Source organism: Nipponia nippon, unplaced genomic scaffold, assembly GCF_047370975.1.
Source record: "Nipponia nippon isolate SJK-2023a ecotype South Korea unplaced genomic scaffold, ASM4737097v1 scaffold_10, whole genome shotgun sequence".
Lineage (NCBI taxonomy): Eukaryota > Metazoa > Chordata > Aves > Pelecaniformes > Threskiornithidae > Nipponia > Nipponia nippon.
Genome location: NW_028262291.1, coordinates 15280322 through 15305486, shown reverse-complemented (window position 1 = coordinate 15305486; position 25165 = coordinate 15280322). Strand labels below are relative to the sequence as shown.

Below are 25165 nucleotides of genomic sequence, written 5' to 3'. Positions count from 1 at the left end.
ACGGCAAAGCCCTATGCATATTAATCTTCTACATACCTTGTTCTTAGAGAATAACTGATTCCTCCATTTCTTAGAGAACTTTATCTTGCCGAAATAATTTTATAGGGTACTAAAATTATCCTAACAGAAATGATTGTCAGAATGCATTTCACTAATGCTTATGGTTATTAGTCTTCATTGTTAATGATAAAAAAGAAATTAATATAGAAACCGTTAGAATAGCAGGAGAAATTCAGGGAAATTCAGTTTGGTCTTGAACCAAGCTAGGATTGGATAAGTGTTTGACTGGAGCTGGGGAAGGCCTTGCAGCATGACTTTCTTGACCTCTGCCTGGTTCAGTCTGCTGTTTGTCCGTTGAGGAACATATCCCAAAGGGAAGGGGAAGGTCAGGGAGAAAACTGTCCATGGCTCCTCCTTCCTTAAACTGCTTCAGTCCGAGTGCCCTTTCTGCCTGTCAGCTATCGTATGGGAGAGAAGTGGTGCTGATCCCACGTGAGTTAGAGCCTGAAATCACATTTTAAATCAATAATCTACAGTAAATCGGATGCTCTTTAAAATCCAACTGAGAAATAGATAGCAATACTTTTGATAAACATTACTAAATTGTGGCCATTTACATTTGTGTGCACACATGCACACCTGAGTATGTGCCTTGAACCATTTGTGACCCCTTTGAAGATGTGTTAGTAATAACAAGGTCATGGTAAAACAAGTTGCTTAAACAGACAAACAGTAAGATACGAGAATGTGTATAGCATACACCTATAGTATAACTGCTCACACAGATATAGGAACATGAATTAAACATCATGTACATAAAGAAGTAGTAACTCTAGGGAGAGTATATGTGACACTGTTACAGTATTTGTTTAGCTATGGAAACGTCTGTATTTAAATTGGCAGAAATTGTGCTGAAGTCTCTCAAACAACCTAGTCAAGAGCAATAATCTAAAAGCAAGTAGGAGGACTGTAAAATAGTATGATTCTTCAGTTAACATAGTTTTTAGTATTAATAGAGTTTCAAGTCAGCATGACTTTAATGCTGACCCTCCCAGTACATTAAAAAAAAAATTAACACTTGAAACTAACAGCATGTTAGCAGCTAATTCGTGCATTATTTCAGTATCATTCATAAATTACTTTTGAATCCTTTGACTTAAGAAAAAGAAAATCCCACAAATCCTACTTTTGGTCAAAGCATAAGACTGTAATTAACTCGGCATGTGCTTTTGAATTAAGAACAGAGTGTTCTGAGCTTTCTTAAAGAGCTTTTAAAAATGTTGGGGGAATACTTTCATAGAGCCTTATTGACTGAGCAGAGTTTTAAGATTTGTCACATATGAAGTGATGTTAATTAAATATTGTTATTTCTTTCTGTCAATCAAGTAAGGTTAAGCTTTTTTGTTACTTGAACAAAAAGGGAAGTGAAACAGGTGAAAATATATAAAACACCTGTGAGGAAAACAGGAGGAATAACATGGTAGGAATTTAATTAGTTGGAATTTATGGGGGATGCAGAAGGTTTAGGTGCTAATTCCAAAGCATTGAATTTTTTCAGTCCTAATACCATTTGAATATTTTTGGACTTTTTGGCAATATATCATTTACCTAATGAATGTAGAAAATAAACGTAGTGGCAGAAGGCCTTTTTTGATACATGCATATGGTTTATTTAAAGTCATATTTGCAAACTGATGTTTAATATGGCTGTCACTGAAACCTTCTTTTTATTAAATCAAAATGTCGTGAATCAGAATCCCATTTAATGCTGCTTCAGCTCTTTTGGATGATATAGGCATATTTTTAAGACAAAATGAGTTATTGTTTGCCTTAGGTATTCAAGTATTGCTGATAATGTCTCGCCAAACCATGAATTTTAAAATGATGCATGTTTATATCCTTTTATTTCTGTTAATGTGCATGCTTATGTGGGTGTGTCATATGTGCAAGGACATCTTCATGACAAGGTTTTCTAGAACTTTCCTTTTTGGAAGAAATGAAAATTGGAGTATAATTACATAACTTGAAATACTGGTACTTAAAATCCACCACCAAACATCATATGGTCTTCTATATAGCTACTACACTTGACAATTGTAAGGACAGAACCAAGAAGCAGCTATGGACGTACATAATAATAGGTAAGCTATATTGTTTCATCAATGTATTAAGCTTGGACAGTGTATTATTGCTATAGGGCTCTATTAATACTGTTGGTATTGAAACCTTTGAAGGCGTGAAAAGCATCTGGGAAGAAATGCGGAGCTCGTTTCACAGTTTCTTCTTGTTTTCTCCTTACTGGGGGAGAAACTTGTGTGTGAACAGAATTAAATTCATGTGGGGAATTCTGCCTCTAAATCTTTCGTTTCCAGGCTCTTCATGTTTTATTGTGGGTCTTTGGAAACAGCGTGGCCCATGGATGATCTAGAGTCATGAAAGGCTGCTTCAAAAGCTTCAGTGCTTTTGAAATTGTGTAGGTACTGAGGTAATATTTCATGGAATGAATCTCTTCTGCAACTCCACTTTGGAAAATTCAAAAGTCTGTAGCAAAATGATGTCTGTAGTTAGTTTTTTCACTTCGTCCTGGATAACTGAGGAAATACGGGAGCTTTGATGAACTAGAATGATTTTGCTTTATGATATTCTTTGTTTAATTAAATAAATACCAGTTATTTAAAAAAAATAAATTTCCCCAATATTAAGATTACATGATTTAAAGCAACTTAATTTGCATTGGAAACGTCATGTTTTAAATACCCAGTATGTTTTTTATCATTTAGGTATATTTTTTTTTTTCTAGTACAGTATTTAGGTTTGATGACCTCCAGAGGTCCCTGCCAACCCACATGGTTCTGTGGGGCTTCACCACCTTGACCAAACCTCATGGACTGAACTGTTGAGCCTAAGAGAACAAATGTCTATAGGTTGAATTAAAGAGCCAGGCTTTTAAAGTGAAGAGCTCTGATGGACTGGGTAGAAAAGAACACAGAGTCTACTGAGCACTTAAAATTTACTTTGAATAAGGAAACAGAACATTTTGCTTATAATCAGTTTTGTGTGGTTTTTTTTTTTTTTTTTTTTTATAGTAAGCTTCATTTTCTGGATCTTGTACACTCAAACGGATACAATTATAAGGTATTCTGGTTTCCTTATTTCATTAAAGAAAAATAACCAAAATATTACTATCTGTGAGCGTTTTTAAGGGTTCTGAATTTTGGAACTAAGATTTCTGCATGTTCCCTTTGAATCGGGAAATGATAAGAGTGTTAAGTGCAGCATCTCCAGCACTTCAAATAATCTGGGAGAGCAGAAAACTACTCAAACCTGAAGCAGTTTTGTTTAATAGTATAAGATATTGCCAATTAATCGATTTGCCCTGCATTAGCTATTAGTTTTGATACTGACTGGTAAGTAACATATTATGCATCTTTGAAAAAGTCTGTTATACTTTGATCTGCAAATATTTTATTAAAAGAGGCTATAAACCACAATGAGTGGCTCAGTTGTGGGTGGTTTTTTCATGCTTATTTTGATGATATAGCAGTATCTTGGGATGACATACTGTAGTGAGTGAGGATAAATATGTGTTGCCAAGGTCTAAACAGCAGCAATATGGAAGTAATTCAGCAGTCAGTTTCACTCAAAGTTTGAAATCTGTGCTGTATTAGAGGTATGCATAGAAGCTGTGTTAATTGCTAGCTTGTTTTCCATATGGTTCTGTTTTAATGGAGCACATTTGTTGCAGATGGTTGGAAAGTGGGTTGGACAGTGTCTAAACTGGCTATGACTAATTCATACAGTGATTATACTATACTTTAATGTTTAACAGTCGTCTTTGTAAACTACTTTCATTCACAGTTCCCTTGCCATTGAAATGTGGTCCAAGATAACTGAAAAGTATTCTTCTTTATTTAAACTTGGCCTTAGAGAAGAGCAAGAGCATGGGGTGTGTAGTCATCTTTTCCCTGATTCAAATTCAAAACCACACCCCAAATTGGTTTAATCAGATGGGTTATCTCCATCATTATTATGGTTTGCTGGGCGTATTTAGCTGAGGTAATGGACTCTAAGAAGAGCCACTTGAAGAACTGAAGTGACCTTAACAAATGCTAAAACTGGCTTTGTTCACACCACAGTGCTTTCACCTCTTCATTGGTTTGTAACTGACTATCGCCATTTTGGATACTAATAGCCATCTCTTGTTTGCAAGTTTTAATATTGCTAACTCAGACTCAAGGACACTAAATACTTGCATTATGTTGAGGTGAAACTGAAGGTATAAATGCAGCAACATTTTGTCGTAGGTCAATTTAGTGATGATATGCAGGACAAGAATCTTTCATCTATTAGCCTGGTGTTTTAACAGTTCATCTAGGAATTAATCCTAAATCCACAGAGGAAATTCAAACATAGAAGATTGTTCAGCACTGATGTAGTTGATTCTTATAATAGTTTATTTGGGTCTCTTGTGACAAAGCTTGTAGGACTGACTTTCCTTTTGCTGAAGACTACAGTGAATGTCATAGTCAAACTCCAGTCGATGGTTCTTAGTAAAGAAAAAAGAGCGCTACGGTTCAGTGAGTTTCTCTACCATTTTTACTGTTGTTTTCTCACATTGTCACTAAAATATTCTCTTTGTTATCTGAATGGGACATCTGCTGACTGGCCTAGCTCTCTTTACCTGATTGTGTGAAAAGTCTTGGTTAAATCTGTTAGGCCTTGGAGGCCCAGTAACCTGCTAAGTGCTATAGAGCCTGAAAGACATTATGTCCTTGGACTAACTTGTCTCTTCTACTTACAGCTGTATGTGATAGATAAAACAAACTTACATATAAAAGTCTGGGGTAAATGTAATTTTAATACACTTGCAGACATGTCAATGAGTAGCTGCATTTTTCTTACCCTAAAGTATATAAAAATCCATATGGAATAAGGTGTATTCTATAGTAGGGCAGAAAAGTAAAACAGGCCAAGTTTAAAAGAAAGCCTTTTTCTCTGGCTGTATCACAAACCTGCTCAATTGGAATTGATAATTTGTTTGAAGTGGTAGGAAATCCACTTACTATGGCTAACAACGTAGAATAATGCAGACCATTTGGCAGTTAGCACTAAGATGCCTAAACTACAGCTTTGATGCAATAATACTATAACTTGAAGATTTACCTAATTTATAATTTTTCTCAAAGCTTTCTCCTGCTCTGTGCCGCTGTTTGGCATGGCACTTTGTCTACGTTAACTGAAGTTTGGTTTGAAACACGTTTACATTTGATTGGTGTTTTTAGATTTTGATAGCTGCTAGTTCCTCTCTACAGAAGTAACCTTTTAAAATGTCATTTTTAATGTACAAATTTTATGAGAATAAAAAGACTTTTTAAAATACTAATTTTAGACTCCTCTGCTGAGCTTGTAGTCAGCTGCTGTTGTCTCAGGCTGAGTCTTGGAAAATTAAGTCAGTGCTCACTATAATAAAATGTGTACTCTGGACTTCATGAGGAGAAAAAAAATAGTTTCCTTTCAAATTCTTTTTCTGTAACTGTTGCACAACTGCCAAAGTAATCTTCTGTCCTTTTACTTGTTGATATTTACCCTCCTTCCTTCCTTCTTTCCATCTGTCCTTCTATCTGTCTGTCTGTCTGTCTGTTTGTGTCTAACGTGCTGGATTTCCTGCAAGAGAGAATTCCTCTCCTTTTAGGCGATAGTCCTCCCTGAGAGGAGTAATGTCAGGTACACACAATTTCATCTTGTGCTCTGTAACAGAAAAACCTTACAAATTAGGTGTACGGTTTATCAAATATTTCATGTAAAACATGGTTTAAAGAGTTTTTCCCTCTGAAGGTGACACAATATTAAATTGCTGCTAAAAGATCTGATAATTTTCTGTAATCTTAATTGCTGCAGCCTTTCCTGTAATTTGTCATATTGTCTAGGTTGCTGTGTCATATACTCCATTACAGAGATGACACCGAAATTCAAAAGGAATGGAAGCTTAAGCTTTTTCCCCCCCTTCCAATGTCCCTTGTTCTAAATCAGAAAAGCAGCACTTGTTTTGGCTTCAGGGAGCTGTATGTTCAAGCTCACAGCTGGAGGTATGGTGCTGCAGTGATGGTCACCAGTGATGGGAAAGGGAGAGTATAATGAATTAAAAAAAACAACAAAAACAACACCACATAAAAACCCCTCGGGATCAAAGGCAAGCGCTTCATTCTTTTCTCTCTCAAAGCTCCTGTATAAATTGTGCACACAGATGAAAGAATTACAGAAGGGAATATGTTCTGATTTTAAATATCAACAAGATATATTTGGTTGTGATATTGCCTCATATGGAAGTAGAGAGATTTTCTTTATCATCTTCCAGTTATGTTTCCTAAAATTGTGTCTTTTTGGTCATGATTCTTTTCAAAGAAGTAGCAGAGCTAAGCCTTTTCATTTAATTGTAATAAAATGTTGCCCTACAGTGGAATAAAAAATTATTTTTTTTTACTAGTTCATACAGAAAAACATATAAATGTAATAATATTTTAACTATAGTTTGTATAGATCTGACCCATTTAAACGCTATGCAAATCTTTCATACTGCAGGGCAAACAACTGTGCGACTATAATGTGTGGTGTAGCAAGCATACATCATAAATTTGATAATCATACTTGTGAGTTCTTCATATTTTATACAAAGAATCGGGAAGAATAAAAACAGGGGAAAAAGAGCACACAATGGAATTATGAATATCAGTGTGTAAAAGAAATAAGATTACCTTGATCTTCTGCACTTGCCTGTGCTAAAACTATTATGCTGAACGCCGATCGGATGCTGTGTTATAGTGGAATGTGGGAATATTATGGAATCAGAATTCCTTTCAGATGTACTCCATTATTTTGAAGTCCTATTTTTTTCCCCATGTGTTCCGGCTAATGAAATAAGGAAAGGGCCCTTTTAATGGGGGCAAGAGGAGACTTTACTGCTCAGCTTGTACATGTTATCCAGCTGGACTGATGGGCCACTGTTTAGAGAAACATGAGTGGGAGGCTATTTTAAAAGAAAATGAAAAAAACATTTGTTTAACTGCATGGCAACACAAATATTTTACCAAGTGAGGGCTGACTATGCATTTCATTATGACAAAAGGTGCAGGCTTGAGGGGAAAAAATTAAAGCAAAACACTATCTCTCTAGGATTTAAGATAATCGCTCTATATGTGATTATCTTAAACCTCTATATAAATTTATGGATTTAACTCTTTCATTTCTTGCATCCCTTTTCTAATCTGAAGTAGTCCATCAGAATGAAGTGCTTGCCAATGTTTCCTGTCAAATGCAGATGCTAGGCAGAAGTTCCCGGGGTTTTGTAGGGAGTCCCTGAGCTCTCCCAAGCTGTTGCTGTTCTCATTCTCCTCCCCTTAGTTCTGCTTCCTCCTCTCCTGCTAAGGCATCTGTTCCCTGGGGCCGCTCACCTGCGGCACCTGCTCTGTCCTGCACCTTGTCGTGTCCTCTTTCAGGTACGAGAGCTGAGAAATGGCTACATGTTTCCATCTGCTCTAGCTGGTGGGCTTTGAAGAAAAGGCTGAGAACACAACCTAATGATTTTCCTTAAATGTAACTGTACATGTAGGTGTATATATACCTACATATATACATATGCATACACACATTTGTATATGTGCACATACATATATATCTAAAAGATTTATATATATATATATATGAAAAGTCAGAAAAACTGTTTTCAAAACCCATTTGCGTTAATCATATTATTCACAAATGTTGAAGAAACCAGGTAGTTGTACAGCTTGTTCTCTGTGATTACCTGCAAGACTTTTATAACTGTGCTAAGTTAGCTTGCTGGAACACTGAATTGATCACAATAGTTAAAAAATTTAAGTGGTTCAACTTATTTGCATTACTTTGCTTACTAAACTGTTTTAGTTTCCATCAGTGTGACAGCGTTTCCAACTCTGTCAGCAGTGGAAATTTTGTAAAGATTTAGATATACCCCAAAATATTAATATATAACAAAAATGACACATTTTCAAAATCTATTACCTTAAGCTCTTTGAGAGTGAACTATAAATGAGTCTCTACACTGTAGTTATGAGTATCCTCTTTGTAATAGGTTATATATTTTAATTCCACTCTTTAGGAATGAAAGATTTAAAATCCTGATAATTATATGGGCAGAAGAAATGAGTGCCCAAAGATTGGATGGTGCATATCATTAAACTGCGACAGGTATACCTTTGGAGGGATGTATAATGTGTGAAAATTTGATATATGGGGTTTTAAGAAGTGTAGTGAAAGTGCCTGCTTGCAGCACCTTCCAGGTCTGAAACACTGTGTGGCACAGCTCCAGAAAGATTTGTCAGCCTGAAAGCTGTTGCAGCTGGAGCTGGATTTCGGTCTGAACCTAGGAAGGATATGTACAGGATATAGCATGTAAACAAAGTGCACTCACTGTCCTGACTTGATTAATTTGTCTGTTCTGATCCACTTTATAATAAAACAATGCAGTAGTATGACTGGCTGATTGGGTATTGAAAGCTTCAACATTAGAGAAAGGAAAAAAAAAAAACAAACCCACCCAACCAAACAACCAAAAAACCCCAAACCTTTATTTTCATTTGTTTGGTTTTGTTTTTAACTGATACCTGTTTCAGACTGCTTAGAGATTGTTTCCCTCATTCCCTCTTTTTATCAGCAAATCTCAAAGCAGTTTAGAAAGGTGATTTATAAAGGTTTTGTTTCTCCTGTTTCACACATGGGTAAACCAAGGTCTAAAAAGGTAATTTGCATGCCAGGTACTGAGTCAAAAATATGCCTTACTCTCCTGTGTGCCCCCTTCATTAGGCAACACTGATTGGGAAATTTTGACTAGTGGGAAAATTGTAAGTTAAATGCTGAAAGGTGCCTAGTGAATTATTTTCTGAGGAGGTATTGAAGTTCACCAAATGGCTCTCTTTTGTGTGTGAGTATGACACTGTAATTATATATGCATGATGCCTTTCTGTGTATGAGCTATTTTATGTTGGGTTCACCAGCAAACTGAAATCCCTTAACAGTTACATTTGGCCCAGTTTCTCTTGAAACCTAGCCTGTGTTTCTGAAGTGAGATGCAAGCCAAATTTGTATATAGATAATTTTCTTTTCACTTAATTGGCGTGAAATTTTCACGTAATTTGTGCAGGCTACTTTTGCGTGCTAGAATGCAAAAATATTTTTTGAAATGCTCATTGAGTATATTATCTGCCCTTGATAGTATATAGGTAGCTTTTCTATTACATATAATATGAAATAGTTTATCAACTTAATTTCTGACTCTCACTATAAAATCAGTGATGAATTGCATAGATCAGTATTCTCTTGCAGAAGACAGTTTGGAATATAATAGCCCTATCATTTATTGAAATCAAGTGATAATAGCCAGAAGAGTGGAGTTGACTGCTTGTGTGATTTTTGTTCCATCGTTTATCTATTTTATCTTCAGGACTAAAAAAATTAGCAGAAATGAAAATATGAAGACTCCAGTTGCAAAGAGAGTTTAAGATGTTAGGTCAAAAGTTCAATGGTATGTTCACAGGGGTAACAGTTCCAAAACCAAATAAGAAATTTATAAGGGATTTGAACACTGTTTTGTACATTATATCACAGATCCGATGGGAACGAAGTTTTGGAATGAGATGGGATACGTAGGATTGCAAGAAGCGTTAAACAGTAATAAGAATTTCTAGTAGTGAATGTGGTAACCTGATAAGTGACTTGAATTCAAATATGTATGTTGCTTGTTCCTGTAGTTCTTAGGGCTGAAAAAGAGTTACTTTGTATGGCCTAAATGCAGTCTTTTGGAAACCCAAAGAGCAGACAGCTCTGCTCTCTCTCATCTCACAGATATACAAAGCTGTGCATACAGTGATACCAGTATGGACTGACCAGGTGGAATAGCACGTGGAGAACCTGTAGAGAAGGATACATGGAAAAAACTGAGATAGGTTGTGCATAATGGGACAAACCTAAAGAGCTGTTACTGGTGCTCAGAGATAAGAACTATTCTTGTTTCACAGTATATAAAGATAGAGAAAATTGCTGTTCTGTATAATCAGTGCTAGTGGTTGGGGGGCACAAGCTGGTCATTTGAAGAAGAGGACTGGGTTTCATTATGTATATATATTTCCATATTATACAGGTTCAATTTTATACATATATATATATGCATATATAAAAAACACACTAATCTGTGGGGCTACTTGAGTAAAAAAAAATATTTAGAAGGAACTGACTTTCTTTTCCTTCTTGTCTTTGGGTCAAATATGCTTACATTATTATGCGTGAAATCTCAATGGCTTGATTTTTTTTTTCCTAGAAATACATTTTATTCATCAGTGCAGAGCATATTGTGACTTTTGCTTGGGATTACAGTTGTTCTTTTACATATATTTCTATGTACTACATGGATATTCAGCAAAAACCGCAGGACACAAAGTACTGTATTCATGTAGGCACTGGTTGTTCTAATTCTGACTGTATACAGACTGTACCTGGACAGCTCTCTAGCTGGTAGATGTGAAATGATGCAGATAATTTGCTATCTAAGCAGCTCTGATCTTAAAGCATGAATTCACATTCTGTGTCGGATACTAATGCAGATTTTATTACTTGTTCACTAAAACAGCATTGGCATATTTCATATATTTTAAGGAACAAATAGAACTTTTGGGAAATGGTGTATTTGCATTGTGCATATCAATGCCTTAGCCATCAGAGGATGCCTTTAAAATACACTGTTAGGATGAATTCTACAAACATAGTATGTGCATGGCCACAAATGAAAATAATGGTAATTTCCTGACACTGAGTTTTAAAGGATAGAGCCACCTATCACTTTGCACAAAGTCTGTTTTTCATTAGATGTTAGCGTATTTTTTTATAAATAAACTTAGCAGTGTGTTTTCTGTCTCACAGAGGTGGTCTTATTCAGGAAAAAATAACAACTAAGAGGCAGCCAAGGAACACTAGTGGATGATACATGTGTCTGTGAAAACAGGTTCTCATATCTTAAGATGTGATTATCTTGGCAGAACAGAGTTAAGTTTAAATAAATAAATAAATGGTGGTACTGGCTGCTGACAGTGATATCTCGAAGTTGTAGAAGACTATTGTGAAGTTCAGCATATTTTTAACCAGGTAGAATGCTACTACGTAGTTAATTTTATTGTTAACACTTCGTCTGCCAGAATTTGTCTGCCACCCTTTAAGCAGCTCAGGTGTTTGAGTGTTAAGTAAAGTAAATTGAAATTACTATTTTGGAAATAGGTGTATTTTCCCTTTTTACGTAGGTCATTTCAGTGACTTGCATGTAATTGTGTTAATGTTTTCAAGGGCAAGTTGTCAAATTTTTTTCAGGATCAGGACTATACTGTGAGGGAGTGTAGTGGCCACAACGTGGCAGAATCTGGCCTGTACTGTGTAAAATAGAGACAAGCAATACAGAGTGTTGACACATGGGTTTGAGACGAAACCACACCCATAGTCCTTTATATATCGTAATTTGCTTAACCTGGCTGGTTTGTAATTTATCTGGAGAAGAATTGCATTTTGCTTTCCATTGAGTAGTGGTGGGCATTGGGATTTGGAATCACATGGTACCTTGTCTCTGGACTGATGAACTTTTAAGTAAAACATAATGCAATAAGGGACTAAAAATGATTGAAAATCCCCTTTGCAGTCATTTTTGTCCCTTACTGGTCAATTAGGGATCACTTGAAGGGTGGGAGACTTCTGCGAATGAGCAGACATCGTCCAGCACAGCTTCTCAACATCTCATCCAACTTCCTACTGCTGTGACCTCAGAAGAATGCTGTCATGCTATGCTGGTATGTTTGGAAGGGGTTGGACCAGGATCTTTATGGCAAAGACATCAAGTTACAGAGAAAGCCTTTTTTCTTAACTGTTGGTAAAAAACAGGTCAAGTGGGGTTAATCTTGACTGCCCAGCTAATTACTCCAGACTTTTCAGGAAGGTATTCTTTGTGGTGCTGAACAGCAGCCTCTGCTGCTGCTGCTGTTTGGACCTAGCTTGGCACTGTCAGCAAGGTTTTGCTTCTTCGTTGATATCAGGTTGTGTGCCTCTACGTACTGTGTGACATTTCAGCTTGTCAGAGGTGTGGACTCTGTGACTGGAGGAGGATTGGTTCTGTGTACAGTTTAGGTGGTGCAGGAGACTAATCAATATTTTTGCAGCTACAATTTCAAAAAAGGAAGTAATTTATGATACATTTTGTCACCGGGAGATGAGAGTTCTTTTCTTTTGAAATTTTGTGTGAAGTGAGTGAGTTTGCTATAAGTCAAGTATTCAAAAAACAGAGCTTCAAGTACCATGAGGTTTAAGAAAATTTTTTCTATTTGGTTTGAGTCTTTGAAGTCTCATTGTCAGACTTCCTCCTGTAGCATATTTTAAGAAAATAACTTGAGGAAAAATTTTGAGATTTGGCAGCTCTAGCTTAATTTTGTGTGTTCAATAAACTTGTTACAATGAACGGTAAACTGAGAAAGGACAAAAATGTACCTGTATTTGGGATCTTTTAATGCATTATTGCCTTTTTGTGAACAAAGCGCAGAAGCAGAATTTATCACAGCAACTTGGGGCTGGCTCTTTTGAGATTTACAGAAGTGTATCTGTAGTTTCTGTCTGAGAGAGTAAGAATTTTCTATTCCGTGCTTTGCTCTGTGCCTGGTCCAAGTATCACCTGGCCCATGGTGGTTTCAAATGTTTTTCTCTTTCGTTACAGTTTCTGAATGAGCACAGACTTCTTTCCAGTTAACATACAACAATCTCTTGTGCTGATTACTGAACTCTGATCTTTGGCTGGATGCACGCTTGTTTCTTTAAGCACATGTGGTGCAGAGTAGACCTGGAGTTGGGTAATTCATAAGGGCTGGGTAGTATTATTATTATTATTATTATTACTACTGCTTGAAAGGGTCTGTATTATTTTGCACAGCAGTGTGGTCACCTGGCAGCAGGTCATTAGCATTTTAGGTTTCTTTCCTTCACAACAATGCACAACATGCTAATTAGAGGGTTTTGAAAGCTAAGCAACCTGTTTTAAAATCAGACATTTTAATTTGCAGCTTTAATGGCTGTATTATAATAACTGGCTTGGCTCGGGGGAGAGAAGCACTTCTCATGTTCCAGTAGCAAGGCCCAATATAACAGAGGCTGACAAAATTAAAAACCTCATAATGTGACCTTTGCCTGGGATAAAAGGCTGTTTCATAACAATTTCCTTTTGTTCTTTGTTTAAGCCATTACTCCAAAAGGAGCCTCCGATTAATCTAAGTAAATGCATCATTACAGTCCTAATCCATGTCCTTCTGTCAGTGTCTGTTTTAATTAAATAAGAAACACTAGCAGAAAGATATCACGCACAAAGCTGTGATTGGAGAAAGAGGGTTGTTTGATCAGGGTGAGATTAAAAAAGGCTTTACTGTTTTGTCCTTTTGCTCTAGATGCCATAATGTAGGTTAAAGGAAGAAAACTTGCCTAATAGTTTAGCATATTGCTCCTCATTACAGTATTAAAATAACCAGATTTACCAATGAAACTGTCCCAGACATCCAATTAATTATATACAGAACATTCACAGGCAAATAGTACAGCAACTTGGTTTGAGTAATTTGACACATTAATATGTTTGGGACTGTATACACAGTTGGCCAGAAATGGTATTCAAGTGCAGTTTTTTAGTATTAAATAAAGCATTGAATAAAACTGCTGATGAATTTAGGTACTTTTTTTTTTAATACTTGTGGCTTACAAATTGTAAACATGATTTATTGCAAGCCTCTGATTTAAAAATATTTTTATTTCTCAAAAAATCAGGATAGGTAAGAGACTCTTCCTCAAGGTAGTGTTTCAAGATCCCTGTGGTGAGGGTTTTCTCCCATATCCAGGCCATTATTTGATGTAATGAAAAGAGAAAGTGTGCAACACAGAGATTGTTAATTAATTTAGCCTAACAAGATGAAGATAAATGAAGCAAAGCATGGATTGAATGAAGCAAGAGGTCTTATTTACAATTTAATACTTCTTTATATTAGGCATTTTTCAATTTGCAACAGAAAAGACCCTGAGTTTAAAGAAAATGTGTTCTGTGAGCACATGCAACACAACTTCACATTATGCAAGCATTTTTAAGGACTGCTGAAAATGCCTTTTGGGTTAACCTTTAACTTTAAGTTTTCTTCCCCCTTTTATTCCTTTTCACACTTTTTTTCTCATTTTGATTTACAATATGTTGATAAGAATAAGAAAAATTAAAACCTAAACTTTTTCCCACTGAAATAAATAGCAAAGTACCAATGGGTACTCTTGCAAGCCCAAATTCTATTGTTTCTGATTGTTTATATTAACCAACAGTCATAGTTTATTTTTGAGCAATTTGTATACAGAAAGATGCATTGAGAGGTAACTATAAAAAGTACAATAAGGCATGATTTTAATTTCTGTTCCAAAGTGTAAATCCATTATTGCTTATATGTTTTCAACTATTCTATTGCAATGAAAGACGAGAGGAATCCAGGATAGTGTTATTTAACAATGATTTGATGTAATAAAACTATGATTTTTATTTGGGAGAATATTTTTTTTCTCAAGATCATGATTATCTTAAGCATTTTGTGAAAAGCTGTAGATTTTACTTTTTTATCAATAAAAAAAAAAAGATTAAAAGACATTCCAGAGGTTTTAGATATCTCTTCCTCCTAGTTCCAATTTTAAATGAAGAATATCCTAAGATAACAGTATGTTACAATATACATCAGTTGAGTCACTACATCTCAATGTATATTATTCAGTTGCCCAACTACAAAGTTTAGGGTTTAGTTCTATAGAAGAGGTGAAAAAAATACAAGGTCTATCATTTTTAATATCTATCCAACTAACCAAACAAAAAAGTCCTGTGTTGTGACTGACTTAGGCATACCTTTATCAGTTTGATCTAACCCCAGAATTCTAAATGATGACCAAATATATTAGGTCATTCTTTTTTTTTTTTTAATGAAACATCTTTCTTTTTACAGATGAATTGGGTCTGTCCACTATTTGACCTTCTGTCATGATTTCTGTCTGCAAAGGAAATGCCTTCCTTCCTTTCGCAGTAGCTAGACAGGACAGTGTTATCTAGTGTCACTACAAGCAGTGGTCTCTACAAATAGCATTATTATGGTCCCTATGTTTTTATCTTGGGGGTCATGAACAAATCCATGCAACGGCTTCTAAAGATTTCAATAAATAGGACTTTTTATCCAGACAATTGCCTTTTATATTACTTTTAAACAAAACTACTAGTCCATCAAGAGTTTCAAAAGGAAAACAATTCTACAGAGTGCTGGTATGGCAGCACAGACCAATCATTATGGCACCCATTCTCCAGTCCTTTATTTTTCAAGTCCACAACAATAGGTTGTTGATTCAATGGACAAGACCAGAACAATTAAGTTCTCTGTTTAGCAGCAGTGCAGCATTTTAATGCCCTCCTCTAATAATGGTCTCATTATTGTTATTCTAAGACTGGGCCTCAGGAGGAGGAATATTTGCTGGAGGTACGTCATTATCTTGCAAATTTCGATTAGCTCATCATGTTGTCTGTACTGTGAAAATCGTAGCTAATTAGGGCAGTCAGTTAGACTACCAGCTTTTGAGCTTATGAGTTAAAAGGTAGCACACTTGATAGGCCAATGATGTGAAAAAGGTGGTAAAAAGGGGGATTAGAGCTGTTGCCTTAGTAACTCTAACTTCCATCTGTGCGGGAACAATGGACCTGTGTTTCTCCTCCACCTTGGTGTAAAAATTGGTTTTGTTTCGAAAGGACGGGGCTTTTTATGACAATCTGGAATTCAGCCTAACCGGGTGTAGTTTTAGTTGTTAGGAGAGACCATTGGAGGATAGGAAAGATGAAAGGTCATGGCGAGCTCCAAGGACATGAAAGGTCATTGTCTCTTGTAACAATAGTGGATTGTTTTGTCCCATTATTTCCAGCCAACCACTCAGTCAGGTGATAGAAGAGATACCACCAGTCTAGTCAGGTGGAACAGGAGAGAAAGATAATGCACCTTCTAAAGAACAAAAGATAACTATAATTTGCCTTTATTAAACAAAGTTGCACTTATTTGTGACCATCCTCTGAAAAGGCTTGTTTACTGACTTACTATTCCAGCCTGCTTTGTTCAGCACTGCCTCTGTAGGCCATCACTTCTCTGGGAAGCAATCCAATGTGTTAGAAAATGTTGTTTAAGCTTTCTTCCCATGGAGAGGAGCCCCCAGGAGTACCACTGATGTGATACTTAACAATAAATTTAGTTGTTGTAGCTTTCTCGCATTATTGGTGTTCTTAAAAGGTTTTCCTTCAAACACACACAGAATAAAATTAACTATAAATATGAAATAAATTTGCTTCAACACTTTATAGCATTTTATCATAAATTCTACAGCACGTGTCATAGGAAGTTTACAGCAAACTGTATTAGGTGCTATAGAAGAGAGAGAGCAGTAGACAGAGAGCAGAGACCTACAGCTGTGTAAAAATAGATTTGCTATAGGACTGCTCTTATGCAAAGGGAAACAGATAAGTCTCTTCCATGCTATGCAGTAACTTTTGGAGACTCTGTCCCTTTGTCTAAGGAAAAACAAAAGTACTGCAGTATTATTTAATAAAACAGCTCTAGCACAATTTACCAGGAAAGCATTTCTGTTAGTGAATAGAACTGTCATCTCTTATCTTTTTCCTAGAGCATCCAAAATCCCATCATTATTTTCCAGGGGGAAGAAAAAAAAAAGCCTTTCTTATGATTCTCCATTTTTGTAGCATTATGCCTCAGTCGTCCATGCAACAAGTTTATTTTTCTCTTCCTCTCCCCTCTGTTCGCGATCAAAGCACATCCCAAGGTCCATCTTATATCCCCCAAACAAAGACTAGTTTCTTTAGGTCAGGATTTCCAGAATGTTTCGCCCTCCTATACTAGATCTCTAAACCCCTTTAACGGGTTTGTTTTATAATCTTTTTACTCATTTCACAACAGAGCTGCCAAAATGTATTAAATTCTTATGAAACTGATTAAATGTATGTAATTTATTACTATTACCTTTGAAAAATAAAATTACATGTAATTTTTAGGTATCCCATCTTAAACTGTTCTGACCTTATATGAACTCCCCTTTTTAGCTATTCTGGGCCTCTCTTATCTCATTTTTACTCGGGGCCACTCTTGCTCTTGCTTTCTGACAACACAGATGGACGGCCTTGCGCAGACTGATAACTGTGGTAATTTCTCAGCACACTATTCAATAATAAAAGATGTTATTTTCAGAATTCAGCAGGCATGTGCCATATTTACACGTACACCGAAGATGAGAGGTTGAGCCGTAGCTTCATGGGAGCGTGCTGTCGTATGAGCCATTGGACTTTACAACTTTCAGTTTGTTGATGCATTGCTTTACTGGCTCTTAGGTTTAGTAAGTAGAGTCTTTAAGAGAAAGAAAGTCTTATTTTAAGTATTTATAAGCTTTTAGTTTTTTAAAATAATCTATTCATAAACTTTCTCTTTAGCTCTTTATTTAATTGTCATGTATGTACTATCATGTGTTTTGTTATTTTTGTATTAAAATGAGCTGAACAGTGTAGGCTGCTTAGTTCAAAATGGGAGCCCTGCAAAGGGTTAACCAGCAGAGAATTACAAATGAACTATCAGGAAAGTTGATTATTAATCCAGCAAGAGAGAAAATATCCTTCCAGTTAGCAAGAATTAGTACCTGAAGAGCTGATAATATTGTTCAGGCTGTCGGTGTGGAATGGCAAAGCCAGGTAAGCTAGACATCTTCTCAAAGGAATAAAGTCTTTTCTTGCTGTTTTTCATTGTAAGAGAGTTTAGTTTTAAAAAGAATCTTTGGTGATTTACTTAAACTATCAGCATATGAAACAGCATATGTTGATCCTCAGTTTCCTCAAATGAATGAAAGAAATTAAAATTGTGTGTTAACTTTGGTAAGAAGATATATTTCTAAGCTATGCAATGTATGTAACTGTGAAATATTGTAACAATTCTTTACTGGTTTGTGGTTAAGTGTGAGAACTGATTACAAAACCTGAAGAGTCCTTTGCAATTGCAACCTAATATATTATGTAAGTCTGTCTTTAGTTGTGCTTGAACATATTGTGGAGTTTTATGGAAACTTTTATGTTGCAGAGCTCTTTCATTCACAGCGTTATTAGAGTTCAGTTTTCACCCTGTATGAATGATTTATTCAAGTTTGTTTTGATACCGTGAACACGTTTGTGTTCATTAAAAAACTTTTTTTGGTGGGATTTCAAAAATCTATGATCTGGGGTTAGAAGGAAATGGATGTTTGGTAAACATACCACTGTGTTTATATAGAGAAATGCAAACCAAACTATTAGATCAGTTGAACATAATCTTCTTATAAGTTTGGTAATTTTCTAAAGACTCAAATCTCTGTCTTGGGAAAACTTTGAAATTTGTCTATGTTTGTGCTGCTGATACTAATCAATAAGTATGATAAACATTTATTTTTTCAATGTAGTCTTCACTATTTAGTTTATTATATGAGTTGTAAAATCTTTTAAATAATGGTCTAATACTGTAGAAATTAGAAAGTCTGTATACAGTATTTAATGACTTTTCCAAACTTGTGTGCTGTTATTTAAATTAGTAGCTTTTAAAAAAATCCTGATTTGCTTGTAGAGTGGGACTCAATATGCATATGATGTTACTACAGTATCTGTCTTGGTGGAAAAGAGTTTACCATCTCCAGATTTTAGCCTATATCTATGAAATGGCCTGAAGGCTACATGAAAGGGATTGTGGTGATACAGGAATGAAAATACAGATAAAACCGGAAAGTAACCCAAATCTGAAGGCTGAGCCCCTGTAGCAATTTAGTTCTACGTGGTAACCTTTCACGAGTCATAAAGAAAGGAAGAAACCTTTTGATTTTGAGAATGGGATTAAGATATGGCATAGGGCAAAGGAGAAATGGAAAGAAGGGAAGAACAAGCAGTGAGGAAAGTGAAACGGAGAAGTGGCATTTGACAGACTTCATTGTTTTGCGTGTGACTTTGGCCTACTCCAGCAGAGAGACAGCTGGTGGCCAATTTTTCTGAAGGGCAGCTCATCACGTTAGAGTAAATTAAAATCCTAGAATTTGCTGAAGATGGAGCTATCAGGGCAACAAATGATAGCATTTTGGAAGCTATGCTAAATATTCAGATATACAGAGAGGCAAATAACTTCTTGTGGCACATTATATCTGAATATTTTTAAGGAAAATGGGGACAACACAAATAAGGTGCTTTGCCTGAATTTGAACACCAGCATCTAGGAAATACATAAAGAGCAAGAAAACCAATGATGAAAAAATTATCACACAGGAAATGATATACATAGAAAAAACAAGATTGTAATTAGTGGAGGAAAGTAGGAAACTGATTAGAGAAATGAAATTTCCCAGATGTTTAAGGAAAAAATGAAAGTTAAATTAGATAAGCTCTTTTAACTAGTATTGGGGAAGAACACTTGCTTCAGAATGGGAAAGCTAAACTTAAAATTAGAAAAGAGCTGGCAACTGAGTTTAGCTCAACTGTTTTCCTGCACGAGTGACTCTTTGGAATGCTCTGCTTGGAACATCATCAGGAACAACTAGTGTAGTGCTGTTGGGGGGGGGGGGGGCGGGAAACAAAATGAAATTCACTGTATGCTTATTTGGAATGATTAAGGTGACTGTATTACTTATGTGTGTACTAACCCACAAATTAGACAAATTGGTTGGATTTTTAAGTAGTATTTCAGCATTTATTGCATTTTGTATGTGTATGTAGTTGACATCTGAGCTCTTGCACTGTACTCATTCAACTGTTAGACTTTAATAATAATTTTAAAATTTATTGTACATATTAGCTTATTGGCAGAATCCTAAATCATCAAATACTGCCGGCAACTGAAAAGAAACAGTCTTGAACCCCCCCAGCTGTAAGCCAGTGTAAATTAGCTGTTATTTAATTATTATAATTTAAATCAACTGCGATAAAAGTAATACTCTTAAATTAAAAATGGAAAAAACAATCAAGCAGAAACTGTCTTTTTGTGCCCATTCCAGTGACTTGTTTCAAATTCAACAACATCATACTATAACCTGTGAAAAAAGTCCCCCTACCAAGTCAGTTCAGCATGGCTCTTTGCTGACATGACCCTTGCTTTTGTGCCAGTTGTAGCTTCTCAGTTGCATATTAAAAAAAAAAAAAACAACAACAAAAAAAAGTTGGACATGTCTGGAATAGATTGATAAGAACATCATCTGATTTAGTGGAACTAGCTTGACTGAGCAGGGTTTTCATGTTAAGTAAAATTGTTGCATTTTCTTCAATGCCAACTGTGTAGCTCCCAGCCTGTTTAAAGGCTTAAGGTTGAGAAGTGATGAATTTCTAGAGGTGTCTGACTAACTAGACATACATCTGGAAACAGCTGTAATTTAGGGGAGGCTGCTGAAGCAGTTAGCCTGCAGCAAGCAAGGCATTCTTGTCACTACATGGTTGGGACAGTAAGATGAGATGATGTGTAGGGTGGAGCATAAATATCTATACGTCGCTTGATTCTCTACTTTATAAAAACCTGGTGGTAGCCAGCAAGAAGCTTGTCTACAGAAGCAGATGGCCAAAGCAAAGGTTGGGCCAGGTTATTTTTGTTCCTTGGACCACACCTTGTTTGTGATGACAGCACTGGAGAGAGAGAATGTGTTTCAGTTCATTAGGAGCTCAGTGAGGCTATATGGATAACACTGAAGTATTTTATAAGATTCAGTGTAAAGCTGCATAGTTCAAGGAAGCTCATGTCTTATTAGCCATGGCTAAGGTCAGTTATCCACACAATGAGGGGGAAACTCTTTCATAAACAAGTAGATAAATATGGTGCAGCTGGTGCTTAGCTGTGCTTCAGGCTGTTATATTACCAAAAGAGCTCATGAACAACTCCGGCTTTTACGGAGTCCTTACGGAGCATCAGCAGCTTAGAGTGGTCGGATGTAACATTACAAGGTTGTGTCATGAAAAAAGGATAAATCCAGGATGAACTCGTGACTTTGCATATAGGCGTCTATCTCTACAAGATATTAAAGAGAGAATATAGAAACATTAGAACTCTCCTTCTAGAAGAAAATAAATTGTAAAATGTTAGAATTGGAAAAAAAAAAAAAAGAAACCTACCTAGTCAAACACCTGAATAAAACAGGCCTAGTGTCTTGTGGGTTTTGGTTTCAGTGCAAGCTGCTAAGTGCTCTGTTTTTCAAAACTGCCAATTAGGTACATAGGTGGTTATTAGCACTTGATCTATCTCTGATAATGTAGAGAGAAATCTTGTGAGACTTCATTTTGCCTTTGGGACTAGCATTTTTACTGTCTTATGGAAAATAATTATATTTTAAACAGCTGCAAAGAGAGAGGAGCTTGAAGAGTTAATTGAATCATGTGCTGCTAGAGGAAAACATTTTTTTCTTTCCTTTTTTTCCTTATCAGAAGTAGGAGTTACATGTGTTCCTTATTACATCCAACATATTTCAATAGTGTTTTTAAAAAGACATACTCATGAAAAAGTGTGTTTCTCGAAGACACATTATTTTCAGCTACTAAATTCTGGAGCAATCAAGCATGTCATTTTTCACTATCTGAATACAGTTCTGTGATAGTAGTGGATGATAGTACATAACATCCATAGAACTGTAAAATGTAATCCCTGACTGTCTTTACTACACAGGCTTTGGTTGTATTTTTGTAGCTGCTAGTGGAGAATCTGTCGGTATTTCTTCCAAAGATAGTACAAATCAGTATTTGTGCAGTTTTTAATTATTCTGGAGCCTTTAGACCAAATGTTTTAATTGTAGTAAAAAAACCACAAAAACAAACAAACGAAACCCACAGCAAATTTGCTCTAAAACTGTATTCACCCAAGTTTGTGAGAGCCAAAGGACAGTAGATTGACTGTTGTCCCACAAATGGGTCTGTTTTACTAACCAGACTGATGAGATTGTGATGTGCAGGTGTTCAGTGTAGGAGGCAAACAGTAGTATTCAGAACAGAGAGGCGATTTGTCAGGGTGCTTCTGCGTAAATAGGTCAAACCAACCAAACTCCATTGCGCTGGGAGAAGGCCAAAGCTGGGCACTTCAGCAGCAGCTATAATGCACAGATGCCACTACTACTCAGTGACATCCTTTTGGCCTTTCTACCTCTGGGCGGGGATGGATAATGTAAATAATATATAACATTGGTCTGCTGTCTAGTAGTTTATGTGCATGTGCAAGTTTCCTGTCATTTTACAGTGGGAGAATCATCTATTTAAACGTTAGTGAGAATTGCAGCAGGCAAATCCTAACTGTTTATGTTCATCTTTTTTCAAAACAGACTTTTCATCATGACCGTACTTGTTTAATTCCAATTTAAAGACATTTGTTCTACTTCCCTATTAACTTGGATTTAAAAAAAGCCATATGTATAAGCATACATCCCAATTTTTGCATGAAAAAGTGAGCTAAATCGCGTATGTCCCTGTTCCTTTACCGGGGTAAGCTTTTAGCATTTATTGAGGTAATATATATAGTTTACTAGCGCTGAATCTTTCATGTCTGTGATTTTTCAATAGACTGCTTTTTCTTTGAAAGAAATATTTTTAGTATGTTGTTGATTATCCTTTCTTCTTTCTACTTTTCCCATCAGTTGTAGTCCATTTAATGCCATCATCACGTTTCAGAGCACAGGTTTGAGGGAAAACAAAGTAGCTGCTAGTGACCCCATGACAACCCTCTGGTAAACCTGATTGCTAATCTAGAGCGTTGTTTAATGTAAAAGCCAAATAAAACCCTGCAGGAGAGAAACATTGTTTTGTTTTATATTCCTATTAGGAAGGGAGCTGCTATGTTATAAGAAAGAGAATAATAAGCCTCCCTTGCTTGTCAGGATTCAGATCTAGGCATTCAGTGCATACTTGCCTAGACTTCCTGTTTCAAAGAAAGAGATAAATTTTGGAATTGATGTCGAAGTCAACTAAAACAATAATTAGTAATAGCAGTTTTTTGTTTCGGGGAGGATCAGATTCTGCTTTGAACTATACTGATATAGTTCTGAAAGTCGTGTATGGACTTCATTAGGGTTATTCTCTCTTGCACCCTACAGCTGTGACATGTAATCCAGAGTTACTGTGTCCTTTGTCTTCTACTATCTGCTTTTAGCTGTTTGTAGCAACCAAAGAAAGTAAAGAATAAGAAGTGACTGCTTCATCTGCTAGTATTAATAATAATTTCTGCATTGTATGAGAAACATAATTTTCCCATTTTCCTAAAACCGATGTTTTCAGGGAATAAATTAGAAAGGAAGCTTGGTGCCAGCAAATAAATTATTGAGCCTTTTTCTGAATGTTTTTTGCACTATCACACCATTAGCCTTTAAGGGTACAATCAACATGCCTGAGGTGGTAGATGATCATAGAAGTTGTAGAAACAAGATTGCCTGCACACTTTCAACAGCATAAGGCATATGTAGGAAGAATGATTTACTTCACTTCACCTGTACTAGTGAAACACAACTAATTTTTAGTTGAATTTTAATTCATCTGTGGTGATGTTCTGGTTTTACTTCTGCAGCTCCAGCAGTGCAGCAACTGTTTTAGTTTAAAAAATGTGCCCGTATATCTGAATACATCTTCGTAAATTATTAAAACCATACCAAATGGTTTGACTGATACCAACCAAGTCTAGAGAGACTGAACCACACAGTAAGCAATTGACAGAAAAAATAATATTTATTGTTAGTAAAAATACATACTTTGTATACCTGTATTGTGGTTTTTAGACCCAGACTAGGAAGTGATCCATGCGTTAGAAAATTTGTGAGCAAACACTGTGATCCTGCAATATGATACACTACATCAGTTATTGTAGTCCTCATTAGTAACAATTAGCTTAGTGAATTCCTTCCATATTATGTATGTGTGTGTCTGTTTAAACAACATATAGTTATATGCAGGTTATAGATCTTTTTATCTACATATTTATGTATGTGTGTATATAGGCATACACACACATACATACACGCATACAAGTCCATTTTGTCCTTTATTTATATGTATTTCTGCATATGCAAATATGTATATGTATTTGCATATACATGTATGTGAACATACATATGCATCTGTCCAATGGTCATTTATGTACATATGCATAGTAATGCCCTATATAATTTTCATATTAATATTAGGTACAAAACTTCACACTTCCTTATATATATTGTCTGTCTTATAAATCATTCTGCTTTCAGAGATGATGTTCTAGAATTTAGAGGAGTAATACACTATCAGAAAATATCTTGAGAATTTATTGATAAAATCAGTAGTAGATTAGAATGCTTATGAGTCTTCCAGGCTATTGTTAGCAGTTTTACTTATGAAATGCATGGGTCAGTTCTAGCATAGCTATAGACCTGTAACCATCCCAATGTTCAACCTTGCACTTTCAGGATTTCTAATATAAAGCAGATAGAGAATTGGACATTGTACGTGTTTACTTATTACCTAAGATATTTATAAAATTGCTTTTAGAGATTATAGAGATCATACCAATGTTCTTTGCCAACTTGATTTTTTTTTACAAGGGCTTCAAGGGAAAAGGCATAAGAAAATCAGTTTCCTGGCAATGTCTGTAGTAGTACCAGGCTCATGATCTTGATAAATCTCACCATGAAGGGCTGGTGTCCCCTAATTTATGTGGTAGTCTGGAATATAATTCCTTTTCTCATTGTTTCTGTTGCCTTCTCCTGTGAAATACCGTAATATTTTAATGTGATGTTATATTGTGAAAACTGAAAATGAACCTAATCAAAATAGCTTTCAGGTGCTTAATTAGGTTTTTTTTTTTATGCTAGAAAATAGATTTTTATTTTTTATAGCTTTTATCTATAAATCTACAAGCATAATCAAGTATTAATTCTGTTTTCAAGTTTTAATCCTACTTTGCCAATCAAACCTCTTTAGTTAGAAGGAGTGTTTATCACTTTTCTGTCAAATAAAAGCTAATAAAGTACACATACTTTACAGCTTGAACATATATAAAATGTTTTCTTACACCAT

At 35.7% G+C, this 25165-nt stretch overlaps 1 protein-coding gene across 9 annotated transcripts in view; it reads left to right on the top strand.

Annotated features, from left to right (window-relative positions):
- SOX6 (SRY-box transcription factor 6) overlaps positions 1 to 25165 on the top strand; it is a 378804-nt gene that overhangs the window by 90585 nt on the left and 263054 nt on the right. For 2 of the 9 annotated variants that reach the window (XM_087745617.1, XM_087745615.1), the window contains exon 1: positions 17343 to 17845. The exons of 2 other annotated variants lie outside the window; for them this stretch is intronic. The gene's annotated coding sequence lies outside the window, so the exon portion shown is untranslated. Of the gene's footprint in view, positions 1 to 17281; positions 17306 to 17342; positions 17846 to 25165 lie in introns of those variants that run through there. 5 more of the 9 variants (XM_087745627.1, XM_087745622.1, XM_087745626.1 and 2 more) reach the window with 5 other exon arrangements.